This window comes from Panthera uncia, chromosome B1 (genome assembly GCF_023721935.1).
Source record: "Panthera uncia isolate 11264 chromosome B1, Puncia_PCG_1.0, whole genome shotgun sequence".
Classification (NCBI taxonomy): Eukaryota; Metazoa; Chordata; class Mammalia; order Carnivora; family Felidae; genus Panthera; species Panthera uncia.
In genome coordinates this window covers 173,988,553-174,005,074 of record NC_064811.1, presented here as the reverse complement: position 1 = coordinate 174,005,074, position 16,522 = coordinate 173,988,553, and the positions used below count along the sequence as shown (strand labels likewise).

Below are 16,522 nucleotides of genomic sequence, written 5' to 3'. Positions count from 1 at the left end.
ACCATGATATCACAACCTGAGACGAAGTCAGATGTTTAACTGATTGAGCCCCCAGGCAACCCTGTAGATTAATATTTTTAGAATCAAGTTTGGGAACTTTTCAATCATTATTTCTTCAAATGTTTTTTCTGCTTTTTTCTCTCTCTTTTTCTGGAACCCTCATTACATGTATGTTGTCTTTCTGGATGTTTTCTCTCAGATTTCTGAGACTATTTTTTTTTTTTAATCTTTTCTTCTCTCTGTTTTTCAGATTGGAAAATTTCTATGAATCTGTCTTCAAGTTCAAGTTCACTGATGGTTTCTTCTGTAAGCTCAAATCTGCTTTGAATCCTACTTTTATTTTACACGTGGAGAAACAGAGTGCTAAAGAGGTTAGACAATTGCTTAATGCAAAGGTGGGCAAAATGTTACTTAAAGGGCAAAATAGTAACTATTTTAGGTTTGCATTCGTATGGCCTCTGTACAACCATTCAGCTCTGCCACTGTAGCTCAAAAGCTACATAGACAATATATAGACAAATGACTGCAACTGTGTTAAAAAAAAAAAAAAACAAAAAAACTTTTATTTACAAAAACATGGGACCAGCCTGTGGGCTGTAGTTTGCTGACCTCAGGCCTGAGTTTTGCAAACAATTAGCATAGCTGGGATCCAAGTGTCCTTTCTTCAAAGTCTGTGCTCTTTCCATTGTCTCACTCTGCCTCCTACGAATGGATTGTTCTAGTCTTTTCAGTGGTGAAATCATCCTGGGGAACCACAAATACTAGACAGAGCATCAGATTTATTTTTCATCACTTTCTTTACTCAAGGATTTAGAACATCTGTTGTAATAATAGATTCTTTCCCTATCTTTCTTTCTCTCTACCTTCTTTCCTTCTTCCTTGCCATTCTCTCTCTTGCCTTCCTTTTTCCTTCCTTCCTTCCTGCCTTCCTTCCACCGTTCCCTCCTCCTTTCTTTTTTACTATCAGTCACCTTTGCAGAGTGACTGTACTACCTTTCTTTTCTTTTTTTTTTTTTAAGGATCTTTATTCTCCCCTGAAATGTTTTCATTTTTTGCCTGGGGGAATTGCTGGTGACACTCTGTGTTATAATCCTCACATAGAAAAGTAGTAATTAGAAAAGAAAGTAAGGATGTGAATGGTGCTGTTGGCGTTACCACCTATAAGCTATAAATAGAATAGAAGTAATCTATTTTACTTTGATGATCTTTGATTTTTTTTTTCATAGCCTCAAGAAAAATCTCCTAGGGGGGCAGAAAGTAGGGAAGGATGCAAATTTCAATTTCTTCTCAATTTTCTAAGGTTGATTCCTTTCTAGAATAATTTCTTTCCTCAACCTGGCTTTGTCATTCACAACCGGACATTCACTGTTCCGGCCAATCTTGGGCCGTATCAATGGCTGCCCTGGGCTTCTAGGGAAAAACTTCCATCCCTTGTGTTAAAGATCTGGTACCAGCTCCAAAAGGTGAATTGGATCTTAGAGTCATACCTGTCACAGCCCTCCTGTGGCCATGAAACTTCGGTACATCCAATAGAATGTTTTTTTTGTTTGTTTGTTTGTTTTTTGTTTTTATTTTTTAATATTTTTTTTAACGTTTATTTATTTTTGAGACAGAGAGAGACAGAGCATGAACAGGGGAGGAGCAGAGAGAGAGGGAGACACAGAATCTGAAACAGGCTCCAGGCTCTGAGCTGTCAGCACAGAGCCCGACACGGGGCTCGAACTCACGGACCGTGAGATCATGACCTGAGCCGAAGTCGGACGCTTAACCGACCAAGCCACCCAGGCGCCCCAGAATGTTTTTAACAGAAAGCAATAGAATACCCAACTGAAAGTAGCTTAAATAATACACTTTTGAAATCATGCATAATAAAAATTTCTTCATTAGGGCATTCCAGGTCACTTCTATCATTCAACAGTATTATTACCAGGGACTGTATTTTCCCCATTTTTCTCCTCTACCCTCTTCCCTGTAGTGGCTGCATCCTTAGAATGATCTCCTCAGGGTTAAAAGTCGGTGGCCAAGGTTGAAGGGATCATCTGTAGACAAAACACTTTGACTAAAGAGAAACCCTTTCTAGAATGGGTCAGACACTCAAGCTCTCACTGCAGAGGTGGTTGTTAAGAAAACTGATGCTTTAGCTCTCTAAAATGGAGTTGGTTTCCACTAGAATAGAAGAAGTGGGTGGGAAGCGGAAGGTTAGGCCGATGACACCATCAGTTTTGTAGGAACCTATTTAGTCCAGATGGTTCTGCTCCAGGAATGTTTTCACCAGTGGGTATGGGATACGGCCTTTCCCTGTTAACCACACTCAGCCATATTGTTGGCTGGGCATGAGGTGAAAGGGAGACAGCATCTCCACTGTTCTTTCTGTCCTTTGCCTCCCTAGCAATCCCTGGTGAGGTGTCTTTCCTTTTAGGTTCCTTTTGATCTCTATGAAGTGTTGGCATACGTTCTCTCTTTGCAGAGAATTTCCTGTTGTTTGTACCAGCAGTAACAACTTAATGTAAGCCCTGCGGTCAGACTTTCAGAATTTGTTTCTTCATTCAATCATGTACTCAACGTCCGTCACATGCCAGGCACTGTGTCAGCCACTGGGGTTACAAGATGAGTCAAAGAAATGCCTACCCTCAGGGTCACAGTTCTGGGCTTTGAGTGGTGCTAGGTTTTCTTTCTGGGCCCATCACTCTGTGACTCTGAAACTTTTTTTTTCTTTTATGCTCTGGACAAGGGCTGATATCCTTCAGATAGTACTGCAGGAAATCACCACTAGTCAATTCGAACCAGCTCATAAGATGAGGAATATTTGTTCTTCTTGTCCAATCTCTTTATCTTTCAGTTGGAATGCCTGCACGAGTCTAGTCAGCTCTGAATCTTCCACAGGATATAAGGCGGGACTAGAAATGGCCACAGTCCTCAACATTAGTTGGATTCCGACTGGAAGGTTATGTGAGAGAGGCATTACCTGTCCAGCCATGGCTTGGCCTCCAGGACAGTGGCGTGAACGATCCTGAAACAGATGCAGTCTGTAGTCACACCCAGAATACCGACACCAGAACATTTTACAGTAGAAAGGTTACCAAAGCTCTCTGCCTCATCCTTGAATCGGATGTCCTTTCCTCAGACCAGGAACTCAGCTGGGTTGGGACATAGGAGAGAAGAAGGAGGTGACATTGGTGGGAAAGGACCCCCTGCATCTTCCCTGACCACTTCCCTTATCTCAGTGGCCAGAGCAGCACATAAAATGATGTCACAAAGATCCCTTTGGCATCTCAGAACAGAAGCTTCAGGCCATTGGAGGATCTGCTTTGGTTTTTCTTTGTTTCAGCGAAAAGGGAAAATTAAAAAGGCAGCTTGACTTCAGAGATGGCTGAATGTCAATGGACCTGTAATATACATTGTGAAGAATGTTCTATCAAGTATGGGCAAGCAGGGACTCATGTATATGGATTTCATTAGAAAAAGAAATCTGTTACTTAGTTTGGGATTTGGGTCATCTATATTATTTTTCTTGAATTTGAAGTCATTTCCTAGTGGAATATGTGTTTTGAACTTGCTGGGGAGAGGAGGGCACTTCTTTTATTTAGATTTAAGTGCACTTTGGCTAAGAACAAGGCTGGTGAACTCAACTATGAAATGCTGTTTGGTTCAGACATCTTTATCTCACCCACATGGGGAGATAACATGGAAATTGACCATCTCACGCCTTCTGTCAGAGATTGGCAGCTCCAATCTGAGGTTTGTGATTTGTGAGGGAACCTGAGTGAAAATGGCACACACGGCCGAGAAGATGATCCCAGGCATGTCACTCGCTATACTTTTTTGCCCAAACTTCACCTAATGGTGAAGACAACGTCTATTTCCCCATGCACCAATTCTTACTGAGATTCATGTCTAGAAATATTTATCATCGTACTATTTGTAATTCAAAATAATTTGCAAAGGGCCATAACATGCACTGATTGGAGAATGGTCAATAAATTATGGTTCTGCCATACGATAGAAGAATTTTACAGCTATTAGAAATATTATTAGGGGCGCCTGGGTGGCTCAGTTGGTTAAGTGTCCAACTTCGGCTCGGGACATGATCTCACAGTTCATGAGTTCAAGCCCCACATCGGGCTCTGTGTTGACATCTCGGAGCCTGGAGCCTGCTTTGGATTCTGTGTCTCCCTCTCTCTGCCCCTCCCTTGCTCATACTCTGTCTCTCTCTCAAAAATAAATAAAAAGATAAATAAATAAATAAAAGAAATATTGTTATAGGAGGATATTTATTGATAGGGAACAATCTTTTTTTAAAATTTATTTATAATGTTTATTTATTTTTTAGAGAGAGAGAAAGAGCACTAGAGGGGAAGAGGCAGAGAGAGAGGGAGACACAGAATCCAAAGCAGGCTCCAGGCTTTGAGCTGTCAGCACAAAGACCGATGTGGGGCTCGAACTCATGAGCCACGAGATCATGACCTGAGCCGAAGTTGGACACTTAACTGACTAAACCACCCAGGTGACCCAACCTGACCTGACCTGAGCCGAAGTTGGACACTTAACCGACTAAAGCACCCAGGGGACAATCTTATGCTATAATCTTAACTGAAGAAAACATTAAGTGAACTATAATGGCATGACTTCAATTTTTGAAATCACATAAACATAATTATATGCACATATACATATTTATGTAGTCATTTATTCAACAAGAATGGATGGAGTGACTTTTATCTGCCAGATACTGTGCTGGATGCTGAGGATATGAGCCAAACAAGGGTAATTAAATCCCTGCCTTCATGGAGTTTATAGTCTGTTATGCATAGGAAACTCCATGGCAGCAAATACAGCATATGTTCACGGTAGTTTTTCTGGTTACTGGGTGACTTAAACTTTTTTCTTTATGTATTTCTATATCTTCTAGATTTCCTGATAAAATTAAATACCTTTTATAGATTAAAAAAAGACAACAGATGTCTTTTTATTCAAATGAACAGAACTGAGGGGCACCTGGGTTGGTTGAGCATCCAACCCGTGATATTGGCTCAGGTCATGACCCAGGGTTGTGGAATCAAGCCCTGTGTCGGGCTCTGCACTGAATGTGGAGTCTGCTTAAGATTCTCTCTCTCTCCCTCTCCCTCTGCCCCTCTCCCCTGCTGGCACTCTAAATACATACATACATACATACATACATATGTAAGCAGAGCTGAAAACCTGCCTCCTGGCATGAGACGCTGTCCCTGAGACTGAAAGGTCAGCTCGACAAATTGAAAGAGCTTTGTCTGGGGACCAGGAGACTGTCATTAACCCACTACATGACTGTGGACAAGCGACTTTCCTCTCTGGGTCTCAATTTCTCTTCCCGTATGATGATAGTCTGACCCAGATGATTTTTAAGGTCTTTCCAGCTTTAATGTTCAATGCATGAAACAATACTTGCAGAGACTTTAGATGGGAGGAGAATTTCCATAGAAGCAAATCTACAGGTCAGTATAGCACCTGCTCTTACCATACCAGCACAATTTTGTTGTGGCTTCTTATCCCACACGCAAATGTTATCTTTAATTTATGTGCAAATCATTTTTTCATGCATTCTAGTCTCTTCCGCCTCTATCCTTTGCCTTTTTCATACCCGGGAGAAACTAGGGGGAAAATGATAATGATAATCCTAATCTTCTCTTTGTCTAATTCTCCGTGTGCTCTAAAGCAAATAATTTTTCATCCATTACTGACTATCCTTCCTGGTCCCCTCATAGATGCAAGAGACGATACAAAGTGAGAATCAGACATGATTTTGACCCTCGGAGGTTGAAACATCCATGGAGAGACGCGGTGAGGGCTTACGAAGCAAGGTGAGAAGGGCATAGCAGTGCATGCCAGGCTGGCCCGTGTTCCATCACAATATAGCACAGGTATTGACAAAAAGGAGACAATGGCATGAGTGAGACTAGTCAGGAGAAGATTTCTGCAGCAGGCAAAGTGTGATCTAAGCCTTACAGGATGGGCATGATTTAAATAGATGCAAGGAGAGGAGATCATTTCTAGCAGCATAACCACAGTGACCAGGGAGGAAAAGCCATTGACACTAGGGTTGTGAGACTGGGCAAATAAAATTATAGGATGCCCAAGTAACTTTGAATTTCAAATAAACAATGAATGATTTTCTAGTATGTCCCATATTTAGCACATACTTACGCTAAAAATTATTTGTTGTTTATCTGAAATCCTAATATACCAGGTTTCCTGTATACTATCTGGCAACTCTAATTGGCGTTTGTTCATGTGAGTATGCATTAACATCTAAGGAAACCTCACCTGTTCCAAGAAGATGATTCAAATTCCTATCCCACCATCTTGGACATTTAGGGACCTGTACTGGCTCTGCCACTGAGTGTCTACTGGGTTCTCTCGAGTGAGTAATTCGTGGACTCCATCCCTTCTTGCACCATTTACAAAATGAAGCGTGTTGTACAGATGTCTGCGTGTTCCGGGCAGGGTATCAGCATGAACATTTTGATATTAGATAAGGGAACCAGATCATGCCTGTCATTGCCCAGATAGGAAAAGCTGATGCCCCTCTCTTTCATTTCTAGCCTGTGGCATTCACTGATCCATGCTAACACTTTGTCTCCTGTCCCTTTGTCTGGGCACAGCTGGAGTCACTCAATTCACCTGCGTTCTCAGAACTGTCTGCATCTTCTATGTGTGATGTGACTGCCTTTTCTTCACATTGTTGTCCCGCCCTTCTCAAATTCCTCCCCAAATGCAATGGTCCCTGTGACCTCTCTTGAATGCCTGCTGGAGAGGAACAGAAAATATTAAGATCTCAGTTCTGTCTTCTCTGTCCCTCAAAAAAAAAAAAAGAAAAAAATTGCCACCACCATAAAAGTCAGCACAAGGGAAGGCAGCAGGGGCAGATAATCATCTGCTCCTTCTCGACAGGATGGAATCAGCCAGATTTTCACTTGTGGAAGTCACCCATTTTCCAGACGTGAGCATCGTTTTTCCTTCCGCCAGAAAACTGCAGGAAAGGCCACGCCCTGTCCCTGTTCTCTGCAGCACCTGTGTGGTGTTGGCAAAGGACTGTTTTTCCACAGTAACAACAACAGATTTTGAAACGTGTTCCCTCTTCTCAGTTAAGTGCTCATTTACATGAGGCGAATTCTCTTTGTTCAAGAAAACTGGGCCTCCAGAAGAGGTCATTTGCTTCCATGAAGCTGCTCGCCCACTTACAACTCTCGAGCTCTCCCCAGCACTCTTGGCCTTGGTGACCCAACGGCCTGGCAGGACCACCAAAGCCTCCGAAGCGGCCAAAGCACAGGCTCTGCGCCAGGCAGAAACACGACTTTGATGGGATTTATTCAAAGTTGGCTCTGGAAACAGGCAAGTCATTTGCATATTACCTGCTTCCGGGTCAGGATTACTTTACAGTAGATCCAGATGACCCCATCCTATCCTGCATTTTGGATGACAAGCTCTTTAAAGAGGGCTCATGAGGTTCTAAGTGGCTGAATTCTACACCCACCGTTGGAGGTGCTTTAGAGTTCAGCTGGAGCTCAGTTGAACCCCCAGCAGTGAGTATATTTTGCCCACTTTGCTCTGACCCGGGCTTGCATCCGGTAGGAAAAGCGGCCTCCTGAAGCCACCGAACAGCAGACGTCACTGGGCATCCAAGAACTTGTGTGTAGATTCTGGGGAAGGACCTCAGAGTCCATCTAATCCATGTGACTCCTTGCTCAGAAAAGAGATTGCCTCCTCTTTAGACCATTAGGAAAGCTCCACTTTCCCAGACAGACTTATTTTTCACCTACCCAATGCCCGCGGCCCACGCGTCCAGGTATGTGATAGGGTAGCTGCCTGGAGGAGCGTGGGCCTACTGGCTTTTGAGAGAGGCCTGTGACTTGGCAGGGTGATGGCACCTGATCTGGCAAAGGCCACGTACTTCTTTTGTCTGTATTGAGGCCACATAGGAGAATTAAGGAACATAAATTCGGAAAGATTAGATTGGATAAGAACAAGGCAGCTGTTGTTTTGCCAGGGCCTGAAGGGTATTGCAAAGTTTGTTGGACCCACTCCTGTTCTATTTAGCAGTTTCCCCCGTCTTAGTCATCTCTGGCTGCTAAAACACAATACTATAGATGGGGCGTATGAAATACCATAAACAGACACTTCTCCGAGTTCTGGAGGCTGGGAAGTCCAAGATGAGGGTACCAGTGTGGCTAGGTTCTTGGTGAGGGCTCTCTTCCTAACTTGCTGTTGACTGCCTCTTTGCTGTGCCCACACATGATGGAGAGAGAGACAGACAGAGACAGAGACAGAGAGAGAGGTTTTTCTGGTATCTCTTCTTATAAGGGCACTAATCCCAACATGGAGACCCCACTCTCATGACCTCATCTAAACCTAATCACCTCTCAAAGTTCCACCGTGTTGGAGATTAAGTTTCAACACAGGAATTTTTGGAGGGCATGAACATTCAGTCCATAACACCTCCTTTCTGGTTCAAATATGACTGCTGTTGTCCCTCCCCTGCTGACTAAGTGCATGGTGTGGCTCATGAAAAGGGGCGGAAGCTGTATCTGAACTTGGCTGAAAGGAGGATGGACAGCTGTTACACTTCTGGGGACTCAGCTGGGCAGTGGTCAGGGGCAGCACCAGAAAGATGGTCTCCCCCTGCTCAGAAGATCCCAAGCCTGTGAGCCTATCTGACTAGTCAAACATGGCTCCAGACTAACTTTCTCTCCCAGATCTCATCTGGACAGTTAGGACATTTCTAGAAAAGGATGGAGTAAAATTTTAGTATCTCCTCTCCCCTTTCTTTTATTTCTAGTGAAATGAGTTGAGGGTGACTAAATGGATGCACTCACTCTTCCAGAAGCTCTCTTAGTATTGACTTAAAATCCATGAATATCACAGAAACTGTCATGGTGTCACCACTCCTGCGTATTTCATTGTCTCCCCTTATATTGGTCTCTTGCAGGTGCTGCTGTCTTAGCCTAGATCAGGCACCCGAGGCAAGTACCTTCTCTCATTCTGGGTCTTCACCAGAGCCTGAGGCACTCTTCTTCATTCAGTGTTGGAATGTCGCTGGTCTGGAAAGGTCCTTAGAGACATCCAGTCTGTTTCCTTTAAAAAAAAAAAAAAAATGTTTATTTATTTGAGAGGGAGGGAGAGAGGGCATGAGCAGGGGAGGGACGGAGAGAGAGAGGAAGAGAATCCCAAGTATGCTCCAGGCTGTCGGCTCAGAGCCCGACGTGGGGCTCGAACCCACAAACTGTAAGATCATGACCTGAGCCGAAGTTGGACGCTTAAACGACTGAGCCATCCAGGCACCCCAAGATCCAACCTGTTTCCTTAATTAATTAATTTTTAAAAAGTCTTAAATGTTTATTTATTTTCGAGAGAGAGAAAAAGAGAGAGAGACAGAGACAGAGTGTGAGTGGGGGAGGGGCAGAGAACCAGACACAGAATCCGAAGCAGGCTCTAGGCTCCAAGCTGTCAGCACAGAGCCCGACGTGGGGCTTGAACCCACAAGCGGTGAGATCATGACCTGAGCCGAAGCTGGATGCTTAACTGACTGAGCCACCCAGGTACCCAGGAAATTCAATACTTTATTCTGATTTTCAAATGCCATAAACTTAGCCAGTACATGGCTACACTGTTTAAATATGACCAATGGGTCAGGGCCTTACCTGGTCTCTCCCTGCGGGGTTTTAGAATATTCTTTGAAGCCAGGAGCAATCTGGATGAAGGGAGTTTGGGCACGTGGGGGTCATGAGTGTCCGTGAGAACAGTGGTTAAGTTTCGACCCTCTTTGAGAGGGCCACGCACACTGCAGGAGGAGGGGGCTTTGGGCTCAGTGCGGTGTACTTCTTTCCTGAATTCTAGGTGTGCAGATCATTCATGGCCAAATGTTTACTGTTCTCTAGGAAAATTCAACCCTGTACTGAGCTCAGGGAAGGTGTCTGTCTGTTTGCGTGTTTGTTTCTTCTTGTAAAATTGTAAATTCCTTCTGTTGCATAGAAAGCTCTCCTAAATCCTCCACATTTTAAAAAGCTTAAGTTGTATGGTTGTGTTTGGAAATCATCTCAGGAAAGCCTCTGCAGGTCTGGATAGAGGATTAGTATAAGACTTTTCATTTAGATGGAACTCATTAAAAGTCAGGCGTGCGAAGGCTGCTTTCACTATTGCGCTGGAATAGTTAACAAGTAAGTCACAACCACAGCAACAACAGTAAGTCAAACCTACCTCTGCAGTTAACATTTATTTAGCCTTTGCTGTGTGCCAGACATTGTGCTAAATGCTCTGCAACCCTTATTTCACTTAATTCTTGAGACCCATCAAGTGGTTATCTTGGCAAAGAGGCAGCCAAGGAATCTTGTCTCTTAGATATTTTCCAACTTCTTAGCCCAAATGGCAGAGTTTTAAGTCATGTGGTAGAGTGAGGTGAATAAGTGAGCCTGCTCCTCACTCTTTTCTCAAAGGAAGAAATCATTTGATTCTCTGGAAAGGGCATTGAAATCCATTTGGCTTGGGTATACAAAAACAGTGCATTCTGGGCTTCCCGCTCTGGAAAAGGACAAATGGGCATTCAAGGACTGGCCATGTGCTCAGTCATTTCCTGAACAATATTTATTAGGTGTCCATGGTGCCAGGCATGACGTTGGATACTGATCCATTGTTGTCCATACACCTAGTTTAGAGATGCTCTTGGATGTGGAGCACGAATTGAGTTCTAAGACCTTTATCTAGGGCCATGGAAAACAATAAATGCTTGATAGGGTTTCATGAAAAAGGCTAAAGAATATGGAAAAGGATAAATCAAATGGGCTCAGAGGCCCCTCCCACCCTCAAGAATCTGTTGCTGGAGATCCACTCCTTTCACCCACAAAGTGTGATGTTCTTAGGTAATGTCTCTTAGCACAGCACAGATCTATGTAGAAGGCAAAGCTGTCCTGACAGGAGGGACCATTAGGACAAAACAGTGTTGGAAGTTACAGAGACATAAGTTCAGTCACATCAGCTGCAACCCACCTGATTGATATCCCTTAACGCATTCACCGCATCTCTGTAGTTAGTTTCTCTTTCTCGCTCTGGGTTTCCATTTTCCTTTCCTTTCTTTCCCAGATAAAGCCTCTTCTTCCTTTTCCCTGGCCAATAAAGAAGTAAGATCCATTCTGGCTGTGTGCTTGGGCCTCACCTTTGAGGTCAGATTACAGCCTAAGTACCTGAGTTTTAATAGTTTCTTGTTTTTTCCCCTGAGGCATTTTCCGGGATTAGTCTTTTCTTTGCTTTGCTCACTGCCTCTGCTCTTTCTCTTCTGGTTGTTACTTTTTTTTTTTTTTTAATACCTGACATTTTAGGTCTTTATTTTATAATGAATATATCTTATGACTGTAAAAATGCCATCACATCATACTTTGGTCTTCTGTAGTTTTCTGAAAAGTTCCTTTCATGCCTATTTTTAAAAAAATTGTATAACCATTTGAACTTATTTAGGAGGTATGGCACGGTGACCTAGTTTTTGCTGTTGTTTAGGGACAGAGTTGAATTGTCAAAGATAATACCTTATCGGCTGGTTTTTTTTGTTTGTTTGTTTTTGTTTTGTTTTGTTTTGTTTAGCCAGTTTCCTAAAAAAAAAAAAAAAAAAAAAAAAAAAAAAAGAGCCTAATGCACAGCTACAGTGCTAATACTTTATTAAGAGGTGCAAATCCAGGGTAACCAGAATTGGGGAAAAGAGAAGTGAGGTAGAGAAGCTGCTCATAAGGGATACAGCTAGCTGCTCAGCCACATGGGATGAATCAAGGCAGGTGACACAGAAATACTGTGTTCGGAATAGTCCCCTGGAGGAGGAAGGAAGAAGAAGTTTATTTGTTGGCTCCCTTCTATCTTTTGTCTCTCATAGATCAAGGTTTTTCTCGTGGGAAGTTAAGCCCTGCATTTGCAGGTTGCACAGCCCAGCTCCAGGGGAATCCAAAGCTCCTGCCCTGGGTTTGAACTTCAGGCAAATGCAGGCATGGTGGGAGCAGCTCTGGAAGACTCCAGGGCTAGCCTCAGATGGAGCAAGTAGTGGGGGTGCCCTAGAGAGGGGAGGCTGATTAAAGGGGGTCTCCTAATTCCATGGTGGTGTAGCCCAATCAGGAGGTGGGAGATGGCCCGGGTGGGGAGGGAAAAACACTGGCTACCGTGCTGCTTAAAAAATGTTAGGGGTCAGAATTGGCTGTGTCTTCAGGACCTTCAGGACAGCAAGAGTCAGTGAACTTTTTCTTAAAAAGTCAAATGGTAAATATTTTAGGCTGCAGGGATTATGTGTCAACAGATAAAATGAAGGCTATGATGCAGGTACTTATGTAACTATTTAAAATGCCATCATTTAAGAGTGTAAAAATCATCGGTGGCTGGCAGACCTTAAAAAGTAGGCCCAGTTTGGCCGAAGGGCTATGATGTGCTGATCCCTGTTTTAGAGAACAGATGTCTAAAGGTTCCACTCAACCTCCCTAGAAGGTCTCGGATCTTCCCAGGCACCAAACAGAATTATGTTTTTCTAGGACTTTTGTGAGACCCAGGTCTTGGAGAGGAGAAGTCACCTGGGGTTGGCCTGATGGGCCAGTGTGGTTTGGACTCTTGCCTGAAGGCTTCACTGATTGGTTTCAGTTTTGCTGGCGTGTCTGCAACGCTGGGCTGCCATCGGCTCACGCTGGCTTGCCGAAGCTGAATCTGCACATACTTCCCAAGTCCACATCCGGAGGTGGCACCTCAGTATCCCGACCTGGGCCACAGCACGAAGAGCTATACCACGGAACTCACCGAATGGTCCCGGTCGGGGCTTCCTTGGGAGCGGGAAGAAGAAGCACTTATAAATATTTACCAGTCCACCACTGGCCATTTGCTTTTCATTCATTTCTCCTGGAGCGTTTTTCAGCGATGGTTAGCCTGTCACTCGGGGGGAAACACGGAGAGCTGACAGGAGGGCTGAACGAACAGGGCTGCTGGTTTAACCTTGTGGGGAGAAGCCAGATGACCTGAAGGAGCTCAGGGCCTGTTAGTCATTTGCCTACTTGACACGGTCCCTTGCGTGTGCCACAGTGCCTCAAAGTCAACCAGTCCAAAAGGGTCTCAGAGCTTCCTCACCCTCAATAAATGGCACCGCAGCTAGCTGGATCCTCTCTCTCCCTCTCCATGTCTTTCTAACTCCTGCCCGCCAGTCAAATGAACGCTCACGTCCTGCCGACAACGCTTCTTCTGCATGGTACCCTCATTCCCGCCATGCCTGACCTGTTAGCTGGTCTCCTCTCACGGGTTATACCCCCTGCTGGCCCATTCTCCTGCCCAGAATAATTCTAGAATGTCAGTGTGCCCTTTCTGGCTTTAAACCTTTCAATTATGCTGCTTCTAGAATCAAGTCGAAACTCCTGATCATGCTTTACAAGTCCATTTGAGTCAGCGAGGCTGCTGACCCAGCCCCGTCTCTAACTCCTGGGGTTCTCACTGTCTTTCTCTGTTTTGGTTCCGCTGAACTTCTGTCATTGGAATGGACCACGTTCCTGCTCACACGCTGTTCTCTGCCCACGCCAGTTTATCAGGCGAATTCTTTACACCCTTCCCATTTTAGCTCACTGAGTCTGACTTTCTTTGAGAAGTGTCCTTCACCCTTCTGCTCAGGTGGCAGGGCCGGCTGCTTTGTCTCCAGCGGGCAGCAGGTGTCCGGGGCCTGCTACATAGCTGCCCCCGGAGCCTGTGCCCCCTGAGCTTCCAGCCTAGCCGTGCTCACCGCACGGTTTATTTGCTTGCTCTCTGTGAACCCGAGAGGGAGACCCCAAACTCTTAAAGCTGCACCACCGTAAGACATCAAAACACCTTTAGAACTAACCGAGTGGCTCCCGGAGCCCAGCGCTTTGTAGCAGGTGGATGTGGCTCTAGTTTTGGGGGATCCCTGGCATTACGACACGGTCCTCAGGCTAAGCAAAGGCAACCGGAATGGTGTACCGTGCTGTCCGACGGTTTCTAGCCCATGGGAGCTGCTTCCATCCTTCTCCCAGCGGTCTGTGCACTTGGGTTTAACACTCATGACTTTTGTGGTGATTGGGGAGGATCAAGATAACAAGGAGCCTCCGTACATGGGACACACGCATAATACATCTGGGGTGTTGCTGTTGCAACTGTAGTTCTAAAAACAGTAGCACTTGAGACCCTTTCAGAGGATCAAGTTTGAATGAAAATGAAAACAGTTCGGGGGCGGGCAGTAGTCTCAAGGGCACAATCCTGCATGTCCCACGACGGTGACCGGGATTAAGGTAGTGTTTGCTAGTCCAGGCTGCCTTCCTCCTCGGTGCCGCTCGCCATCTGTCAGCTCACAGCACTCTCTAGTATTTAAACAATTTCCAATTGCAATCTCTTAAAATAAAGCTTAATATATTCACATCTGGTGGTTTCCTGCTCCAGTTATGCTTAGTTTTGGCCTTCATTTTTAAAAAAACTATTCTGTGATTGCTTTGTGTTGCTTTGGGAGGGTTTCTGGATTAGGGATTTGTGACTCTCTTTGATTGCATTGTGATTGCATTTGCAAGTGACAGAACAGAGAGGAAATCTGAAGGCTGTTTTTACCATGCGTCTGTGGGTACCAGCCCTGGCTGCAGATCAAAACCATTAGAGTGATTTTTTTTTTTAAAGTATAGATTGCTGAGCCCTGCCCCATACATCCCGAACAGAATCCCCAGGCACGGAGCAGGACATTTAGTTTATAAAGCTCCCCAGGTGAGTCCGACGTGCAGCCAGGAATGCTAACCGTAAATACTAGTGATTTTCAAGTCTTATCAGAAATTGTCAGTTTCACAGCTCTCTCTTGAAGAATCCTTTCTTCTGTGTTGACAGTTGACATTTTCATTCTGAGTATTAACAATGTGGAAATATCTGAATTCACTGTCTAAACATCAGGAAAAATAGCTCAATAATATGAGTCTTCAAGGGGACTATGGAGCAAAGCATTTGAATTGGGACTGCCATTCACATTAATTCCTAAAGGTAGGAACAAGTGGGCTTCCTATGGGAACACTGGTAAGTGACAGTGTACCGAAGGGTAGACACTCTCCTCCTCCCACCTTCACGGAGCAAAGGAACACCAGTTGTGGAATCAGATTGAGTTGAGTCTTGGCTATACCAACTTGTCAGTAAAATAGTAGTCTCCACAACTGTAAAATGGGTCTAAAAATATTTTTCTTGAAGGATTACAGTAATTTCTAGAGATATGAAACACACCTGGCATTATACTAGTTGCTAAATAAATAATAGTACACCCTTGGGTGTAATGAAAATCCCAGAGTTTATGGGTAGCTGTGAACACTTAAGTCCACCCATTCTTTCCTGGGGGGGCTGGTGGCTGAAGTGCTGAATAAGGGTCTTGCCTCTACTGCATTCTGTTTCAACTTTTTTCAGGTCCAGTGTTCCCATTTGGTATTTTCCCCAAGCATTTAAAGATGGAAAGAAACTAGTGTTGTACTTCTGGACAGTAACTTTTCTGGTGTTCTCTCAAATTTAAAGCTAACAGCCGGCCAATGGGGTGGAACATCTCAGTTTAAAGCAAGCTTTGGCATAAGAGACTCTTAAAAACTGAGAACAAACTGAGGGTTGATGGGGGGTGGGAGGGAGTGGAGGGAGGGTTGATGGGGGTGGGAGGGGGGGTGGGTGATGGGCATTGAGGAGGGCACCTGTTGGGATGAGCACTGGGTGTTGTATGGAAACCAATTTGACAATAAATTTCATATTAAAAAAATAGAAAATAAAATAAATAAAAATAAAGCAAGCTTTGGGGCAAGGCTGTCTGTGTTGCTGTCCCTCCCCTCGATACAGAAAGACAATTTCTGTATCTGGGATTTCTCCGCGAGCCAAGGACTCTCTCCCATCTCCTCTGATCTTCAAAGGCTTTCCTCCCTCACCTGTCTGCCTCACCAGGGAAAATGATCCTCCTCTTGCCTTGCTTAAGCTCCACGGCTTCTTTTAATTGCTCTTCTGAAACTTGGAGCTTTTTTTCTAGCACAGAAGCCTTTTGAACAAAGCAAAAGTTCTTTCTGCAAAAACTCACCGGAGAGGTGTTACAAACCTCAGCAGTTGAGTGAATGGAGCAGATTGCGTATCTTGATAAGACCTGTTCTCTTTCCTTTGACAGGGTAAAGCCCCTTCTGAGGAGGAAGGGAAGAACACATTCCCATTCTTGCATGAATTTACATTCATGAATTATAATGTCAGACTGTTTCTCTGGATCTTATTTTTAAAAGCTGCTACCTGCTGTTATTCACATACTCCACCACCCTAGAGGAAAGGGTGTATTTGTTAAAGCAGAGCAGTGGTGACAATGTTGCAGGGCAGATGGAAATTTTGCAAGATTTTACCAGATGGGGAAGGGGAGGAGGGGAGCGGGTGGGTCTGGGGTAAAAAATCTCCCATGAGAACACTTTGGATAGGACCTTACAAATGTGGCTGAAATGAACAGATGAAGGAGGAAAAGGCAGAGCTCAGCAGGGCAGCAGCAAAGGGGGTAGGGGGC

General features: G+C 44.4%; 2 long non-coding RNA genes across 3 annotated transcripts in view; one reads left to right on the top strand and one right to left on the bottom strand.

Moving 5' to 3' along the window:
• Positions 1-3,961, bottom strand: part of LOC125923882 (uncharacterized) — a 59,187-nt gene extending 55,226 nt beyond the window's left edge. The window contains exon 1 of one of the 2 annotated variants that reach the window (XR_007458182.1): positions 2,966-3,961. This is a non-coding gene — a long non-coding RNA (uncharacterized LOC125923882). The remainder of the gene's footprint in view (positions 1-2,965) is intronic. The other variant, XR_007458183.1, reaches the window with a different exon arrangement.
• A 1,378-nt stretch (positions 3,962-5,339) lies between these two features.
• On the top strand, positions 5,340-8,997 carry LOC125923885 (uncharacterized). The gene is made up of 3 exons (XR_007458186.1): positions 5,340-5,471; positions 5,742-5,837; positions 8,963-8,997. It is a non-coding gene; the product is annotated as an uncharacterized LOC125923885 (long non-coding RNA).
• Positions 8,998-16,522: the final 7,525 nt, after the last annotated feature.